Source organism: Cetorhinus maximus, chromosome 22 (genome assembly GCF_964194155.1).
Source record: "Cetorhinus maximus chromosome 22, sCetMax3.hap1.1, whole genome shotgun sequence".
In the NCBI taxonomy this organism is placed as follows: domain Eukaryota; kingdom Metazoa; phylum Chordata; class Chondrichthyes; order Lamniformes; family Cetorhinidae; genus Cetorhinus; species Cetorhinus maximus.
This window is the reverse complement of record NC_135900.1, coordinates 4,842,904-4,861,596: the sequence shown is the minus strand read 5'-3', so window position 1 is coordinate 4,861,596 and position 18,693 is coordinate 4,842,904. Positions and strand designations below refer to the sequence as shown.

The window sequence follows — 18,693 nt, the reverse complement described above, 5'->3', positions numbered from 1 at the left end:
CACCCCCCACCCCACTAAGAACACTGGGGTGCTTAGGGCTGATTCGTCAGTACAACCACGTGACCCCTAAAACAGTAGGAAAGGTTTTACCCACAATCACTACAAGAATCCCCTCCAAAATCATTTTAGGATCGTGTAAGTGAGTAATGTGAGACATGACGTGCGGTGAGTGTGACCTGTTTGGGGTAAAGGCAGGGGGAGCAGGTGATTTTGGGTCTATGGTTCCCAAAGCTGTCCACCACTGGGGGCGGAGAGGGGGTGAGATGAGGGGCTTTTCCTCACCTCCCGTCCGGCTCTGTTTTAGACTCACAATCACTGTGATTGGCCAATAACTCCATTATGACTATGAAATGGATCTTGGTCTTTTTTACCTCCAATTCCTCCATTACTCATCGCAGTTTCCCTCCTCAGAAGCATCATAATCAATTTCTGTGCCATCTATACTCTTCTGCCTATCTCCCACACCAAATACGTAAAAAAAGGTTAAAGTTCACATTCACGGCCTGTGTGAATCTGAGTATTGAGATCACATGATCAACACGTCTCTATTACTCATTTCCTTGTTCACTGATCAGAAGTGTAATTAAGCACATTCCCATTCTCAATTAGACAGACATTGGAAGTATCGGACATCACTGGGCTAGGGGAACAGGAATGGGTTTGACAGTACAGTCTCCCTCAATCACAGAGCAATATATCATCAGTAAAAGCCTGGGGCACAGGGTGCAGCAGTATCAGAGCGGGTTAGGGGGATGGGGGGGAGAGTGAGGGGGTCAGGGAGAGGGAAGGGAGAGGGAGAGTGGGGAGAGAGGGGGCAGAGGAGGAAAGGGTGTGGCACAAATTACAGATATTTAAGAAAATTGAAAAGAGAGCTACTAGAACAAACACTGAAAACTGGGGGTGGGGGTGGGGGTGGGGGTAGGGTGGGGGTAGGAGTGGGGGTGGGGGTGGGGGTGGGGGTAGGGTGGGGGTAGGAGTGGGGGTGGGGGTAGGGTAGGGATGGGGGTGGGGGTAGGGTAGGGGTAGGGGTGGGGGTAGGGTGGGGGTGGTGGTAGGGTTAGGGGTGGGGGTAGGGGTGGGGGTAGAGGTGGGGGTGGGGGTAGGGGTAGGGGTGGGGTGGGGGCGGGGGTGGGGGTGGGGTGGGGATGGGGGTAGGGCGGGTTGAGGGTGGGGGTGGGGGCGGGGGCGGGGGTAGGGTGGGGGTGGGGTTCCGCTGCTTTAGCAGGAGAACAAAGCTAGAGGTCTCCAAATATATGAGGGTCACTAATAAATCCCATCGGGAATTCAGGAGGAATTTCTTTACCCAGGGAGTGGTGAGAATGTGGAACTCACTACCACAGGCAAATAGTATAGATGTATTTAAGAGGAAGCTAGATAAATGAAAAAGAAACATAAGGATATGTTAATGGGGTGAGATGAAGAGGAGCGAGAGGGGGTTTGTGCAGAGCATAAACACCAGCTCACACTTGTCCCACATAGTCTATGCAAATAGTCCACAAATATCCCCGTCCTCAATGATGGAGGAGCCCAGCACATCGGTGTAAAAGATAAGGCTGAAGCATTTGCAACAATCTTCAGCCGGAAATGTCGAGTGGATGATCCATCTCAGCCTCCTCCGGAGGTTCCCAGCATCACAGATGCCAGTTTTCAGCCAATTCGATTCACTCCACGTGATATCAAGAAACGGCTGAAGACACTGGATACTGCAGAGGCTATGGGCCCTGACAATATTCCAGCAATAGTACTGAAGACTTAGGCTCCAGAACTTGCCGCGCCCCTAGCCAAGCTGTTCCAGTACAGCTACAACACTGGCATCTACCTGGCTATGTGGAAAATTGCCCAGGTATGTCCTGTACACAAAAAACAAGACAAATCCGACCCGGCCAATTACTGCACCATTGGTCTACTCTCGATCAGCAGTAAAGCAATGGAAGGGATCATCAACAGTGCTATCAAGCGGCACTTGCTCAGCAATAACCTGCTCACTGACGCCCAGTTTGGTTCCACCAGGGCCACTCAGCTCCTGACCTCATTACAGCCTTGGTTCAAACATGGACAAAAGAGCTGAACTCTTGAAGTGAGGTGAGAGTGACTGCCCTTGACATCAAGGCCGCATTTGACCGAGTGTGACATCAAGGAGCCCTAGCAAAACTGGAGTCAATGGGAATCAGGGGGAAAATGCTCTGCTGGTTGGAGTCATACCTAACACAAAGGAAGATGGTTGTGGTTGTTGGAGGTCAGTCATCTTAGCTCCAGGACATCACTGCAGGAGTTCCTCAGGGTAGTGTCCTCAGCCCAACCATCTTCAGCTGCTTCCTTCCATCATAAGGTCAGAAGTGGGGATGTTCGCTGATGATTGCACAATGTTCAGCACCATTCGTGACTCCTCAGATACTGAAACAGTCCATGTCCAAAAACAGCAAGACCTGGACAATATCCAGGCTTGGGCTACAAGTTGCAAGGAACATTCGTGCCACAAAAGTGCCAGGCAATGACCATCTCTAACAAGACAGAACCTAATCATCACCCCTTGATGTTCAATGGCATTACCATCACTGAAACTCCATTATCAACCTACTGGCTGTCACCATTGACCAGAAACTGAACTGAACTAGCCATATAAATACTGTGGCTACAAGAGCAGGTCAGAGGCTTGGAATCCTGTGGCAAGTAACTCACCTCCTGACTCCCCAAAGCCTGATGGTGGACCGGAATATGATGGAATACTCTCCACTTGCCAGGATGAGTGCAGCTCCAACACTCAAGAAGCTTGACACAATCCAGGACAAAGCAGCCCACTTGATTGGCACCCCATGCACAAACATGCACTCCCTCCGCCACCAACACACAGTAACAGCAGTGTGTGTACCATCTACAAGGTGCACTGCAGGAATTCACCATGGCTCTTTTGAAAGCACCTTCCAAACCTGTGGCCTCTACCATGTAGAAGGACAAGGGGAGCAGATAGTTGGGAACGCCACCACCTGGAAGTTCCCCTCCAAGTCACTCACCATCCTGACTTGGAAATATATCACTGTTCCTTCACTGTCGCTGGGTCCCTCCCTAACAGCACAGTGGGTGTACCTACACCACATGGACTGCAGTGGTTCAAGAAGGCAGCTCACCACCACCACCTTCTCGAGGGCAACTAGGGATGGGCAATAAATGCTGGCCCAGCCAGCGACACCCACATCCCATAAATGAATAAAAAATACAAAATTTAGATTCCCACTAGCTGGCACTGCTCGAAGTTCATTATTACCACCACTAGATGGAAGCGTCTCCTCTCATTTCACTGTTTCACAGGTTATCGGGGAGTTTTTTGACAATTAATTAAATTACTGTCTGTTACTTCCTTACAGAATAGAAATCGTTCAAAACCTTTTATCATCTGTGGAATTGGAAGGATAGGTGGCAAATAGTTGGGGTGGGGTGAGGCAAATAAGCCACAAGCACACAGTCATCTCAAGAAATATTGTAAATTAACTCTTGTGTTTGGCGATTAAGTTATTTATCCCTGAGTGTCGTACATTTCTAAATGATTAAACAGTTTTATTTAAGTTGGTGCCATTTTAATGGAAACAAGTGACCAAGTGTATCCATTAATATTTGTATGACAGAATTCACACAACCTCCGAACTCACCCCCTCTGCTTCGAAATGGTGGCCGTGGGGATTTATGACATCACCCTGGGAAGGCAGACAGGGCCTCGGTTTAATGCCTCGTCAAAAAGACAGCGCCTCCAACAGCGCGGCACTCCCTCACACTCATGGGGATTCTCAGCCAGGGTTCAGCGCTCGAGAAGTGGGGCTTGAACGCCCCCCACCCACCCCGAATCACAGCAAAAAGACTTGCTGACAGCGCGGTCAGTTCTACCTCACACCGGATCTGACCGCTGACTCCAGCGGGAGGTGGGGAATGAACCCCGCCCGCATCGGGAAGTGTTCATTCGGTGGCGCCTGACCTCCTCTGGGCCACCGGCCCACATGCCTCTCACCTCCCAGCCCACCCTGAACCTGCGCCTTTCACCAGTTTCTCTCCCATCCACCCCCCACCACCCCCCCTCACCCTCTCTCCAAGCTCATCCTGTCCGTGAGACTCACTCCCTGATACCCCACTAAACCGCTGGCTACAACAACAACCCGAATTTGTACAGCACCGTTAACAGGGGCTTTGTAAAAGAAAAGATGACACCACCCCACCCGAGGAGATATTGAGCCTGGTGACTAAATGTGCGGTCAGACTGGTAGGTTTTAAGGAGCGTCTTAAAAGAGAGAGAGAGAGAGGGAGAGAGAGAGATACAGGCAGAGAGGTTTAGAGAGGAACTCCCAGGGCTTAGGGCTCAGGGAGCTGGAAGTACAGTCACCAGTGGTGGTGATTAAAACCCAGACGCACAAGAGGCCAGAATTAAAGGTTGGAGATCTCCCAACTCCCTGCCTGGTCCACATGTGATTGGAGACTGTAAACTCTCCCCTTCCCTTCCCAGTCTGCTATCAGGCATGGGTGTCAGTGGCAAGGCCAGTCCTGGATTCCTTGAGAAGCAACAGGTACAACAGGCAGGACACAAACTCTACCGCATTCGCGTGGGACTGGAGTCACGTGTAGGTTCAGAGCAGGTAAGGACAGGCAGTTTCCTCCCCTAAAGGGACATTAGTGAACCAGATGGGTTTTTGTAACAGAATTCACAGTCGCTTTTACTGATAGGAGATTTTTTTTAAAGATTCGGTTTGAGCTAACTGCTGACGTTGGGATAGGAACACTCGCCTTCTGCTGCCCTTTCAATCCAGGCTTCAGGGATGAACGATCCGGTCACATTAGCAGTTGCGCTGCCAAACCCTGCGCTAGGAGCTGCCGTGTGGTCAACCCAGAGTCAAGGCCCAGCCTGACCCTGGAGTGGGATGGGGTGGGATCATTCCCAGATTTGCACTAAGTGCGGTAGCGGGCGGGGAAAAGGGGCGTTAATCCCGCCGGCTGCAGCGGTGAGTCTTCTCGCCATATCATCCCCATTCCCGCCTCATCCATCCTGCATTCCCGGGTAACAGGCCGTTTCCCCCGAGGGGGGGGCAGCCTCCGATTCACCCGCCACGCCATCACCTCGCCGCGTCCTCACGCCGGGCGCCATGTTTAAAATGCAGCCGCGCGCGCACACCTCTCAGAGCTCCCAGCCCAGGGCTGCTGCAGAAGAAGATGTGGCCCCGAAAGGCAAGAAGACTGCAGCCCCCCACTCCCCAAATCAATGACACATCTCCAGGACGCCTTCTGGATACCGTTGGAGCCCATCGGGACGTCCTCTACCCCAGGCTCTGGCCGCAAGAGGCCACATCAGTGTCACAGCTCCACCTCCCAGTGCAGAAAGAGAATGAATGATCTCATCTGTGTCACCAGGGTAAGGTAACCATCTCATCCCTCTAAACTCACACACTCACAAGCCCATCACGCATTGTAGTGATTGAAGGTGAAGCCTTTTCCTACTGCCTATCAGGGGGTCACATGATTATTCTTGTAGACTCTGACGAATGAGCCCTTAGCGTGGGTAATCCGGGGTGGGGGAGGGGTGTGGCTTTCTAGTCGAGGACCTGGTTCAAGCTTCTGAAAAGCTCCCTGTAATAAAGTTATCCCTTTCAAGTAGAAACCTGTCCGGTACGTCAAATCATTACACACATTCACTGGCATCTCACTCACTGCCAGATCAAGGGACATCACCACTCACTCTCTCACACACACCCTCACATCTCCATCTGGCCTCATCTCCTCTGGAGGCTGCCTCCTCAGCCCTCACCATCTTGAGGCCACTTGCACAGATCAACATGTGCCCCCACACACACCCTGGGATACCCCCCTTCCCCAGTACAGCCCTGGCCCTGCAGCCTCTTCCCTTGCCTGAGGCCACTTCTCCCCCTTCCCCAAGCAAACCCCAGCCCTGCAGCCATTGAAAAGCTACCCCAGCCTTACGGCTGGTCTGGCAGGTAGAGACCTGCCCGTGAGCCTCCCTAACAGTGCTGTGGTGCTGCCAGTGAAGCCTGGCACTGAGTCTGCGAGTGCTGCCCGAAGCAAGGTAGGCAAACAAACCTCGAAGTCCCGAGGGAGGGGCAGCTCCCCAGGTCCATGTTGCTTATGCCGATGTGCCCGGATGGTCCGGCGTGGGAGGCTGATTCCGGCCAGCTGGCCTTATACTGATATGCAGATGTATTACAATGAAGTTCCTGACAATGCGGTGATGGGAAACGCCGCTCACCATTGACAGGCGGAGTGGACGATTGCAAACTGGTTTCACAATGTCGTGAAACCAATTTTTGACCTTCTCACCATATTGTCAGCACCATGACGCCCAGCACCAGTGGGCATGGAAAATTCCATCCATGGAGTGAGATTGGAGTGAGTGATCCGAGTGAGACTGGAGTGAGTGATGTGGGGTGAGTCTGGAGTGAGTGATGCAGAGTGAGACTGGAGTGAGGGATGCAGAGTGAGACTGGAGTGAATGATGCAGTGATTCTGGAGTGAGGGATGCAGAGTGAGACTGGAGAGAGTGATGCAGAGTGAGACTGGAGTGAATGATGCAGAGTGAGACTGGAGTGAGTGATGCAGAGTGAGACTGGAGTGAGTGATGCAGAGTGAGACTGGAGTGAATGATGTGGATTGAGACTGGAGTGAATGATGTGGATTGAGACTGGAGTGAGTGATGCAGAGTGAGACTGGAGTGAGGGATGCAGAGTGAGACTGGAGTGAGTGATGCAGAGTGAGACTGGAGTGAGGGATGTGGAGTGATTCTGGAGTGAGTGATGCAGAGTGAGACTGGAGTGAGGGATGCAGTGATTCTGGAGTGAGGGATGCAGAGTGAGACTGGAGAGAGGGATGCAGAGTGAGACTGGAGTGAGGGATGCAGAGTGAGACTGGAGTGAGTGATGCAGAGTGAGACTGGAGTGAGTGATGCAGAGTGAGACTGGACTGAGTGATGCAGAGTGAGACTGGAGTGAGTGATGTGGATTGAGACTGGAGTGAGTGATGCAGAGTGAGACTGGAGTGAGTGATGCAGAGTGAGACTGGAGTGAGTGATGTGGATTGAGACTGGAGTGGGATGCAGAGTGAGACTGGAGTGAGTGATGTGGATTGAGACTGGAGTGAGGGATGCAGAGTGAGACTGGAGTGAGTGATGTGGATTGAGACTGGAGTGAGGGATGCAGAGTGAGACTGGAGTGGGATGCAGAGTGAGACTGGAGTGAGGGATGCAGAGTGAGACTGGAGTGAGTGATGTGGATTGAGACTGGAGTGAGGGACGCAGAGTGAGACTGGAGTGAGTGATGCAGTGAGACTGGAGTGAGTGATGCAGAGTGAGACTGGAGTGAGTGATGTGGATTGAGACTGGAGTGAGTGATGCAGTGAGACTGGAGTGAGTGATGCAGAGTGAGACTGGAGTGAGTGATGCAGTGAGACTGGAGTGAGGGATGCAGAGTGAGACTGGAGTGAGTGATGTGGATTGAGACTGGAGTGAGTGATGCAGAGTGAGACTGGAGTGAGTGATGCAGAGCGAGACTGGAGTGAGTGATGCAGAGTGAGACTGGAGTGAGTGATGCAGAGCGAGACTGGAGTGAGTGATGCAGAGTGAGACTGGAGTGAGTGATGTGAGTGAGACTGGAGTGAGTGATGTGGATTGAGACTGGAGTGAAATGGAGTGAGACTGGAGTGAGTGATGTGAGTGAGACTGGAGTGAATGATGTGGATTGAGACTGGAGTGAGGGATGCAGAGCGAGACTGGATTGAAATGGAGTGAGTGATGTGAGTGAGACTGGAGTGAGTGATGTGGATTGAGACTGGAGTGAGTGATGCAGAGTGAGACTGGAGTGAGGGATGCAGAGTGAGACTGGAGTGAGGGATGTAGAGTGAGACTGGAGTGAGTGATGCAGTGAGACTGGAGTGAGTGATGCAGAGTGAGACTGGAGTGAAATGGAGTGAGACTGGAGTGAGTGATGTGAGTGAGACTGGAGTGAGTGATGTGGATTGAGACTGGAGTGAGGGATGCAGAGTGAGACTGGAGTGAGGGATGCAGAGTGAGACTGGAGTGAGTGATGCAGAGTGAGACTGGAGTGAGTGATGTGGATTGAGACTGGAGTGAGGGATGCAGAGTGAGACTGGAGTGAGGGATGCAGTGAGACTGGAGTGAGTGATGCAGAGTGAGACTGGAGTGAAATGGAGTGAGACTGGAGTGAGGGATGCAGAGCGAGACTGGAGTGAGTGATGCAGAGTGAGACTGGAGTGAGTGATGTGGATTGAGACTGGAGTGAAATGGAGTGAGACTCCTGCTGGGGTTGGGTTTGGTTGAGAGCTGTAACTATAGGGTTACACCAACACCTCTGGCATCATCTTAAATTAAAAGCAGATTGTCCAGATATTCCAGTTGTACTTTAATTGTCTCCTCAATTCGACGAGTGGCCAGAAATCAGCATTTCTTCCTGTAATTAGTGGTTTTTATCTCATATTATCTCATCCCTGATAGATTAATCTCATTTCATTTCAGGAAGAGACGAGAATTGAAATATGAGGGGTTTGGTGAGGTAATGTGAGAATCATGTGACCATAAATTTTACACACAAATTGGGATTATGCAAATAACATATGGTTCACCGACTACATTGTTAAAAAAATTCTATTACGAATCTGGTTTAATGGATTGAGGGGCTGAATGGCCTCCTCCTCTTCCTATGGGTGACAATAGTGTGGATGACAAGCCAATGTCAGACAAAATTCCTCCCAGCATTTTAGCAGCTTCCTCCTCACAGAAACATGGGGCAGGATTTTGCCCTTGGTGGGGGTGCTTGGTGGGGGTGCTCGGAGGGGGCAGGTGGGGGTGGTCTTTTGTTGCTCAGGGAGTTGCCTCAGGGAGATGAGGCACTGTTTAAGAAAAAAAGGGAATAAAATTGTCATGAAACATGTCCCCTCGTGTGACTCTGTCACATGAGCTGGGACATGTTTTTAATTCAAAAATAACATTTTTATTTGATGTTTATTTGCTTTGGGAAACCTCATCCCGCCCGTGGATGAGGTTTCCTAAAAAATGTAAAGGTCGCTTGGTCTTTTCGCCCGCCCGCCTACCGTAAGGTTGGACACAGGCAGCGCAAATTTCAATTTAATTAACTTCTTAATGGCCTTAATAGTCCTGTTAATTGTCGGCGGGCGCGCAGCCGATTCTAGCGCACGCCCGCCGACCGAAATATCGCGAGACTGCGCAGTGACGTTGGGACACTCGCGCGTCATTTTACACTCGGGCGTGTCAGGCGCACACCCACATGCTGAGCATAATATTCTGCCCAGAGAAAGGTTTACTACACAGAAAGGGGCATCATGTCTGTGTCAGCCAAGAGCTAATTCTACCTTCCAGCTTGACCCTGTAGGTTAGGGCACCTCAAGAGCGTGTCCAAATGTTTTTTTTTAAATGCAATGAGGGTTTCTGCATCGATCAACGTTTCAGGCAGTGAGTTCCACACCCCCACCACCCTCTGGGTGAAAAAATTACTCCCCCATCTCTCCTCTAGTCCTTCCGCCAATGACTTGAAATCCATTCCTCCTAGTTATTGACCCGTCTGGTCATGGAAATAGGTCCTTCCTATCCAACCTGTCTAGGCCCTTCATAGTTTATACACATCAATTAAATCTCCCCTCAGTCTCCTCTGCTCCAAAGAAAACAACCCCAGCCTATCCAATCCTTCCTCATCGCTAACCTTGTCCAGTCCTGTCAATATCCTCTGTAAATCTCCTCTGCACCCTCTCCGGTGAGATCATTGCAAAGAGTTAATCAGGCTAAAGAGCTGAATGATAGGATTACACGGTACGAGCACACGTGTGTTGTGCTGTTCAGTTAGGCGGAGGTGATATGAAGGATTAATTTGGAAGTTCACCACTCAGTTGATTCCAGTTCAGGAGATGAGATCATCAGAAACCATCCATCTCAATCATGGCAGATGAATGAAAACTTCAAGTTTTAAGAACCTTTCAAGTTCCCCGTGTCCTGATTATTATGTGGGTGTAAAGATCACAATATCCTTCATTGCAAAAGAAAAGACATCCATTTGTATTGTCCTCTGCAAATAGAATTTTTTAAAAAAGAGTTGCCCTTTTTTATAGAACTCATCCATCTCCATATGAATGAATGCTTCTGTAGTAAGGGCATCATCAGACACAAGCCATTCACCCGACAGAATATTAAGAATTCATTATAGCTTCTTGTATAATCTGAGACACACGAATGAATTATTCATGAGAATGGCCTTAAGTTAGGAAGTTGATAGGTGACAATGTGAAAGACTCCTGTGGACAGTTAAGGCACAAACATCTCAGTTATCACCCCCAGACTGTCACACCTTGACAAAGGGGCCAGATGATATTTTTGTTTTTCAATGTCCAAATTAAGTCGGTTTTATCTTCCCCTTCCACCTGGCAGTGTCACTTTTCTCAGCAATGCCATTTAAAGCACTATTCTCCTCAGAAATTCTTCTCCGTGTTAAAAGGAGGGACAGACATCAGGAACTGATAAGCTGAAGAATTGATATTGTGATGGCATAAAGATCGGCTGATACTGAAAAACGAATCAAAACTTGTTTCACCTGTTGAATAAAACGAGTTCCGTAATGTCAAGCACGTAACCCAGAGGCACTACTGAGGGAGTGCTGCACTGACAGAGGGGGAGTACTGTCAGAGGCTCAGTACTGAGGGAGTGCTGCACTGTCGGAGGCTCAGTATTGAGGGAGTGCTGCACTGTCAGAGGGCCAGTACTGAGGGAGTGCTGCACTATCGGAGGGTCAGTATTGAGGGAGTGCTGCACTGTCGGAGGGTCAGTATTGAGGGAGTGCTGCACTGTCGGAGGCTCAGTATTGAGGGAGTGCTGCACTGTCGGAGGCTCAGTATTGAGGGAGTGCTGCACTGTCAGAGGGCCAGTACTGAGGGAGCACTGCACTATCGGAGGGTCAGTACTGAGGGAGTGCTGCACTGTCAGAGGGTCAGCACTGAGGGAGCGCTGCACTATCGAAGGGTCAGTACTGAGGGAGTGCTGCACTGTCAGAGGGTTAGTATTGAGGAAGCGCTGCACTGTCAGAGGGTTAGTATTGAGGAAGTGCTGCACTGTCGGAGGGTCAGTACTGAGGGAGTACTGCACTGTTGAAGGGCCTATTTTGTAGAAGAGCAGGTGAGTTCTCCCTGGTATCCCAGCCAATGTTTATCCCTCAACCAATGTCTCCAAAACAGACTATCTGGTCATTATCTCATTGCTATTAGTGGGTTCTATTTGTGTGGAAATTGGTTGCTACATTTCCTACATTACAACGCTGAACATTCAAAAAATACTGCATTAGATAAAAAGCGTTTGGGACACTTTGAAGTTGTAACAGGTGCTATAGAAATGTAAGTCTGGGTAGTGTCCTCGTCCGAACCATCTTCAGCTGCTTCATCAATGACCTTCCCTCCATCATAGGTCAGAAGTGTAGATATTCGCTGATGATTGCACAATGTTCAGCACCATTCGCGAATCCTCAGATACTGAAGCAGTCCATGTCCAAATGCAGCAAGACCTGGACAATATCCAGGCTTGGGCTGACAAGTGGCAAGTAACATTCACGCCACACAAGTGTCAGGCAATGACCATCTCCAACAAGAGAGAATCCAACCATTGCCCTTTGATGTTCAATGGCATTACCATCACTGAAACCCCCACTATCAACATCCTGGGAGTTACCATTGACCAGAAGCTGAACTGGACTAGCCATATAAATACTGTGGCTACAAGAGCAGGTCAGAGGCTGGGAATCCTGTGGTGAGTAACTCACCTCCTGACTCCCCAAATCCTGTCCACCATCTAGAAGGCACAAGCCAGGAGTGTGATGGAATACTCCCCACTTGCCTGGATGAGTGCAGCTCCCACAACACTCAAGAAGCTTGACACCATCCAGGACAAAGTAGCCGCTTAATTGGCACCACATCCACAAATATTCACTCCCTCCACCACCGATGCACAGTAGCAGCAGTGTGTACCATCTACAAGATTCACTGCAGGAATTCACCAAGGCTCCTTCGACAGTACCTTCCAAACCCACATCCACTACCATCTAGAAGGACAAGGGCAGCAGACACATGGGAACACCACCACCTGGAAGTTCCCCTCCTAGTTACTCACCATCCGGACTTGGCAATATATCATCGTTCCTTCACTGTCGCTGGGTCAAAATCCTGGAACTCCCTCCCTAACAGCACTGTGGTTGTACCTACACCACATGGACTGCAGTGGTTCAAGAAGGCAGCTCACCACCACCTTCTCAAGGGCAATTGGGGATGGGAAACAAATGTTGGCTGTAACAATGATGCTGACATCCCAAGATGAAATGGAAACAAGTATTATGGAATAGCGGCATTATTAGATTGTTTAACCTCAGCATCATAGAATCATAATCTCATGGCTCTACAAAAGCAGGGGCCGGAATTTTTGCTCGTCGGGCGTGTGTGATCGGCGGGCCCGGGAGCGGACGGTAAACCGGCCCTGACTGCGATTTCACACCGGCTGGCCAACTAACGGGCGCTGAGAAAGGCTCAGCGCTGCCGGGGTGGGGGGCAGGAAGAGGGTGGGCACAACGTCAGCGTGGGTGCTGCTGGGCGCTTCCAGTGAGCTCCCTGAAGACAGACAGCTGCCCCCGGGTAGCTGCAGACCCCCCGCAGAATAAACCAAACAGCAAAAATGCTGCAAAATATGCCCATGCAGCCCAGTCAAGCCCCTGAAAGCAAACCTCATAAAAAAAAAACCAATCCCGGGGTATCACTTTTTATTTTATTTCCCCCACGGAGATTCCATCCCTCCCTGGATCGAGGTCCGAGCAAAAATGTTAAGGCCGCCCGGCTGATCGGCCTGTCAGTAAACGTGGACGGGCCATGAAAAATAATTCTCCGTTGCCTCCTTAATGGGCTTGATTGCCTGATTAGTTGTCGGCAGGTCCGCTTCTGAGTGCCGCGCGTACCCGCCGAGTGCGCCATGAGGCGGGACCCTTGCCCGACCTCTCCTCGCGCTATTTCACAGCCAGATGTGTCCTGCTCACCCGCGGGACTGGCCACAAAATCACGGTATTGGGCGACTGTTGAATGACTCAAACCAACTGAACAGTGAAGACATTCAACCTGAATGTTTTCTGGAGAAGGGCTTGTTTTGAGGGGGGGTGGTGGTTTGGGTGTCGCCAACATGTTTGCGGTGAGTGTGTTGGGTACATCTGAAAGCTACATCTCCGTGGGGGGTAGGAAACGTGCCTCTGTATCCGGAAGGCAAAGGATTTAATCCTGACAAACGCTGGTCTCACAAAATACATCAGAGCCAGCCTCAAAACCCTCCCTAAGCCCCAGTCAATCTGCATCACAAAGTGTGCCTGTGGGATCACTTCATCTACATTTGATTACTTTTTCAGTCACTCAGCAGCGTGGAGCGCAAAGGTAAAAACCACATCTTTACAGGGCCGGAAACCCAATCCCCGTCTAGCAGCCGATACTCTCTCTGCCCTGTACCAGTGACACAAGCACTGAGTGGCACAATGCCAACAATACTACGCACTGAAATATTTATCTTTTCCGAGACCTGGTTTCAATCTATGACATGTATTATTCATGCCGTTGTTTGATCAAAGCCCAGAGTAGATTGCCGGATGTAGTTACTCCCAGACATCCCAAATTAACACAGCAGAACTGTAAAGTGTAAAACTGGTAATCAATTTAAACAAAAAAAAAACGATTGAATATACTCAGTATTGCCAATGAGATCACAAAGGATTCGTCTCCCTTGTATAGTGAAAGTACAACCAAGGGTTTTCGTGGAATGGTCTTTAAGATGCATCTAGGATCGTAGGAACAGGTGGAGAACACTCGGCCCTTTGAGTCTGTTCTACCATCCAATGAGGTCATAGCTGGGCTGCAGCTAAATTCCACCCACCCACCTTGTTTCCATGTGGAATCATAGGCCAGGATTTTTTAGGATGGTGGGGACTCGACCCCCGCCATCTCAAAACGTCAGCCGAGAACACATCCCCCGCCAACTCCGACAGCCCCACGTGCGTTGATTGGCAGTAGGCGCAACTTCTGCCCCTCACCCAGGCCTTGGAGAGCTGCCAGCCAATCAGATTGGCCAACAGATCTCCAGGAACAGCGCTGCAGTGGCCGCAAGAGGCACTGCAAGAAGCTTCCTGAGCCTAAGTCCAGGGAATGTCCAGGGAAGTGTTAGGGGGTCTGGGCAGGGAAGGTCTGGGGGTTTGAGAGGGGATCAGGGTCTCAGGGGATAGGGTGGGGGGTTGTGGAGGGAGGTCCACAGGTTGACGGGCCATAAGGGGCAGGTGCCCCCAGTCAGAAGGGGATTTCTGATGGAGGCGCAACCCCCTACCCCACCAACCCTTGCTGTCTGAGATCTAACTCCCTACATTACCGGCCTTCTCCCCCCACCGCCCCCCCAACACCGAGCTGCTATCCACCCACTAGCCTAAAAATTGAGGCTGGGTGGAAAATGGCCCTTTAAGTGGCCATTAAATAGTCATTTAAGGGCCTTAATTGGGGCAAGGGTGGGCTTCCCGTCTGAGGCCTTACCTGCCCCAGCGTGAAACTGGTCTGAGGTCCGGGCGGCCAGGAACCCAGAGGGAATCTCACCCGTGCAATTTCACATTCCCCCCCCCCCCACTCCGCCTCAGAACCCACCGGGAGGGGCCAGGTCGGGGGGGCCGTGAAATTCTGGCCATAGAACAATACAGCACAGAGGAGGCCATTCAGCCCTTTGTGCCTGTGCCAGAATCCCTTTTTATCCCTTAATATCCTTGGCTAGCAAAAAATCTATCCATCGCAGATTTAAAACTAAGCTAGCAGTTGCTGTTTTTTTGTGGGAGAGAGTTCCACACTTCACCAGCCTTTGTGCAAAGTGTTTCCTAACTTCTCTCTGAATGACCAGCCTCTGATTTTAAGAATACATTCATTTGTCCGAGACTCTCCACCACCCACCACCTACCACCCCCCACCACCCCATCACCCCACCACCCACCAGTGGAATTGTTAACTCCTTTCAAAATCCAAGAAAACTTCAAAATGCTTAATAAACCTCTTCGGCTGCAATACAATTGCTGCAAGTAATTTTCTGCAAAAATAAAATCAGCTCGATTACCCAATTTGCTTCCTACGTTCCTGTAAACTCTGAAGTACAAACAATTTGCTCACACCACCACAAGAGCCAGGGGTTTGTGATTCCGATTAATCTTCAAGCCAAATGACATTTAACTGAACGTTCTCACTGTGTGAAAGGGGGCAGGGTGTTGATGGAAACGGTAAGATGGCTCCGAGCGGCTGCGCTGATCCTCCTCCTCAGATCAAACATTCATTTTCAATCCTCGAAAATGGTTTCTGGTAAGAGTCAGACGCTTACAAAATAATTCCAACCAGCCTGTCAGCAGATCTCCTGTGGCATTGCTCATCAGTGCATCAGCAGCTTGATTCAGAGGCTCACCTGACCAGCACATCCAGGCCAGCTCAGCCACATGTAATCAGCTTAAGTCAGGGAGTTGGATCAGTTTTACAGCTACACTTAAGATTGATTTGCCCCGTATCACAATTTGTCACCTTGTGTGTGACGCCTGGATTGCGCCGATATGCCCCTTGTTACAAAAACCTTGCAAGGAAATAGGCAAATTAAGACACACGAGAAGAGGAACATAAAGTGTGTTGTGAACTGTTGCGCAGAAATGTAGTATGAAGTTTGGGTTCCGGTCTCAGAGTTCGAGCGATGCTTGTTTACAATAGTTGAGTTCCTGCTCATTTACTGATTGTAGATGAATAATGCAGGTGACCTGTAAGGGATGCATGAGTCAACATAACAAACCATCACACTTCAGTAAGGGTGTGTGTTTGATGTAGCTTGACAGCTCTCCCTCCATTCTCCAAAAGCAGCAAGGGCCGCTCACCAGGGAATCTCACCGGGACCTAGAGCAAGGACACTAACATACTGGTAATGTTATTGGACTAATAATCTGCAGTGCCAGACTAATGCTCCAGAGGTATGAGTTCAAATCCCTACAGCAGCTGGGAGAATTTAAACTCAATTAGTTAATAAATCTGGAATAAAATGCCAGCCCAAGCTAGAATAATCATTAAATGACCGGATTGTCTTAAAAACCCATCTGGTTCACAAATGTCCTTTAGGGAAGGAAATCTGCCATCCTTAACTGCTCTGACCTACAGTGCGACTCCAGACCCACAGCAATGTGATTAATTCTTAACTGCCCTCTGAAATGGTGTAGCAAGGAACTCAGGTGTAACAAACCACTACAAAATAAAGCACCCACGGGTGTACCTACACCACCTGGACTGCAGCGGTTCAAGAAGGCAGCTCAAGGGGCAATTAGGGATGGGCAGCAAATACTGGCCTTATCAGCGAGGTCCATATCCCATGAGTGACTAAAAACAACACACAGGGCCCCTCCGTCACTGACAGCATCAGGGCAGGCTGAGTTCTCCACCTAACGCACATGGATTCTGCATCAATCTACCCTATCTTTAACACGGCTAAAATCCGTGTGACCTCTGCATTCATGCAGTTGAGGCAGTGCTAGAGTCGACAGTGCAGCACTCCCTCAGTGCTGCACTCGGAGGGGGCGGCGTTTCCCCACCTGAAGAGTTGGCAGGGTGGGCAGGTTCGAGCGGTGAGCATTGCTGGGAATACACGCAGTCAGTCAGTCCCCAAAGAAGAGGGGCTAAAGGAGGCGGGGCTGACAGTAAGTCAGGGGTATCGCCAGGACCTGGCGAGCAGGCCCCAGCAAGGGCATTGTCAGGAGATGGCAGGTCGGGTTTGAGAGACCCAGGTGCAGAGGGCTAAAGAGGGGTACGGCCTGCTTCTGAAGAAGGTTACCACCCATTGCCCGACTCCAGCCTGTGCCGGGCTACCCGCTGGTTGGGCGGGGGCAGGGGAGGTGGCTGGGGTAGCAGGATGAGGCATTTAAGTGATTATTAATTGGTCACTTAAGGGTCTCAATCAGCCCAAGGGCTGGAGGGCCATCCAACACCTCCACCACCCAATGAAATGGGAGACAAGTGAGGGCGTGTGGGTAGGTGCTGGGCAAGGCATGTGCTGCATTTTACAACCCCCCATCCCCCCACACCTGCCTCCCCCACAATCCCCCCATCCTCCCACCTCCACCCCACCTCCAAACCAGTGGGGGACTGTAAACTTCTATCCAGAGTGTCTGCCTGGATCTTTACTGAAGTTATAGGATCATAAGAAATAGAAGCAGGAGTAGACCAGATGGCCTGTCGAGCCTGCTCCGCCATTCAATATGGTCATGGCTGATCTTGGGCTTCAATCCCACTTTCCTGCCCCCTCCCCATATCCCTTAATTCCCTGAGAGACCAAAAATCTGTCTATCCCAGCCTTAAATATATTCAATGATGGAGCATCCATAACCCTCGGGGGTAGAGAATTCCAAAGATTCACAACATTTTGAGTGAAGTAATTTCTCCTCACCTCAGTCCTGAATGGTCAGCCCCTTATCCTGAGACCTGCCCTTGTGTTTTAGATTCCCCGACCAGCGGAAACAATCTCTCTGCATCCATCCTGTCAAACCCCTTCAGGATTTTATCACCTCTCATTCTTCTAAACTCCAGGGAGGAGAGGCAAGGACAACCCCCTCATCCCAGGGACCAATTTAGTGAACCTTTGCTGTACTGCCTCCAGTGAAAGCATATACTTTAAATGTGGAGACCAAAACTGCAGAGTATTCCAGATGTGGCCTCACCAAAACCTTGTACAATTGTGGCAAGACTTCCTTATTCTTGTACTCCAATCCTCATGCAATAGAGGTCAACACACCATTTGTCTTCTTACTTACTTGCTGTACCTTGTATGTTAACTTACTGTGTTCCTTATATGTGTACACCCACGTCTCTTTGAACATCAACACTTACAAGTTTCTCACCAAGTCTCTTGAATAGAACTTGAACCCATGACCCTTTGACTCAGAGGTGAAAATGCTCCTCAGTGAACCCCAATTGGCACTTACAATTGCCTCCAGTGGATATGGTGTATTTGGATTTTCAGGAATCTTTTGATAAAGTCCCACATAAGTGGTTAGTGTGTAAAATTAAAGCACATGGGATTGGGGGTAATATATTGGCACGGATTGAGAATTGGTCAGCAGACAGGGAACAGAGAGTAGGAATAAATGGGTCTTTTTCGGAGAGGCAGGCAGTGACTAGTGGGGTACCACAGGGATCAGTGCTTGGGCCCCAGCTATTCACAATATATATCAATGATTTGGGTGAGGAAATCAAATGTAATATTTCCAGATTTGATGATGACACAAAACTTGGTGGGAATGTGAGTGGTGAAGAGGGTGTTAAGAGGCTTCAAGGCAATTTAGACAAGTTGAGTGAGTGGGCAAATACATGGCAAATATGTATAACGTGGATACGTGTGAAGTTATCCACTTCGGTAGGAAAACAGAATGGCAGAGTATTATTTAAATGGTGATAGATTGGGAAATGTTGATGTACAAAGGGACCTGGGGGTCCTTGTACACTGATCACTGAAAGCAAGCATGCAGGTACAGCAAGCAGTTAAGAAGGCAAATGGTATGTTGGCCTTCATTGCGAGAGGACTTGATTACAGGAGCAAGGATGTCTCACTGCAGCTGTACAGGGCTTTGGTGAGACCAC

The 18,693-nt window shown here is 49.9% G+C and overlaps 1 protein-coding gene across 1 annotated transcript in view; it reads right to left on the bottom strand.

Moving 5' to 3' along the window:
- Positions 1-18,693, bottom strand: part of nr1h4 (nuclear receptor subfamily 1, group H, member 4) — a 97,383-nt gene that overhangs the window by 10,268 nt on the left and 68,422 nt on the right. The gene's annotated exons all lie outside the window — the stretch shown is intronic.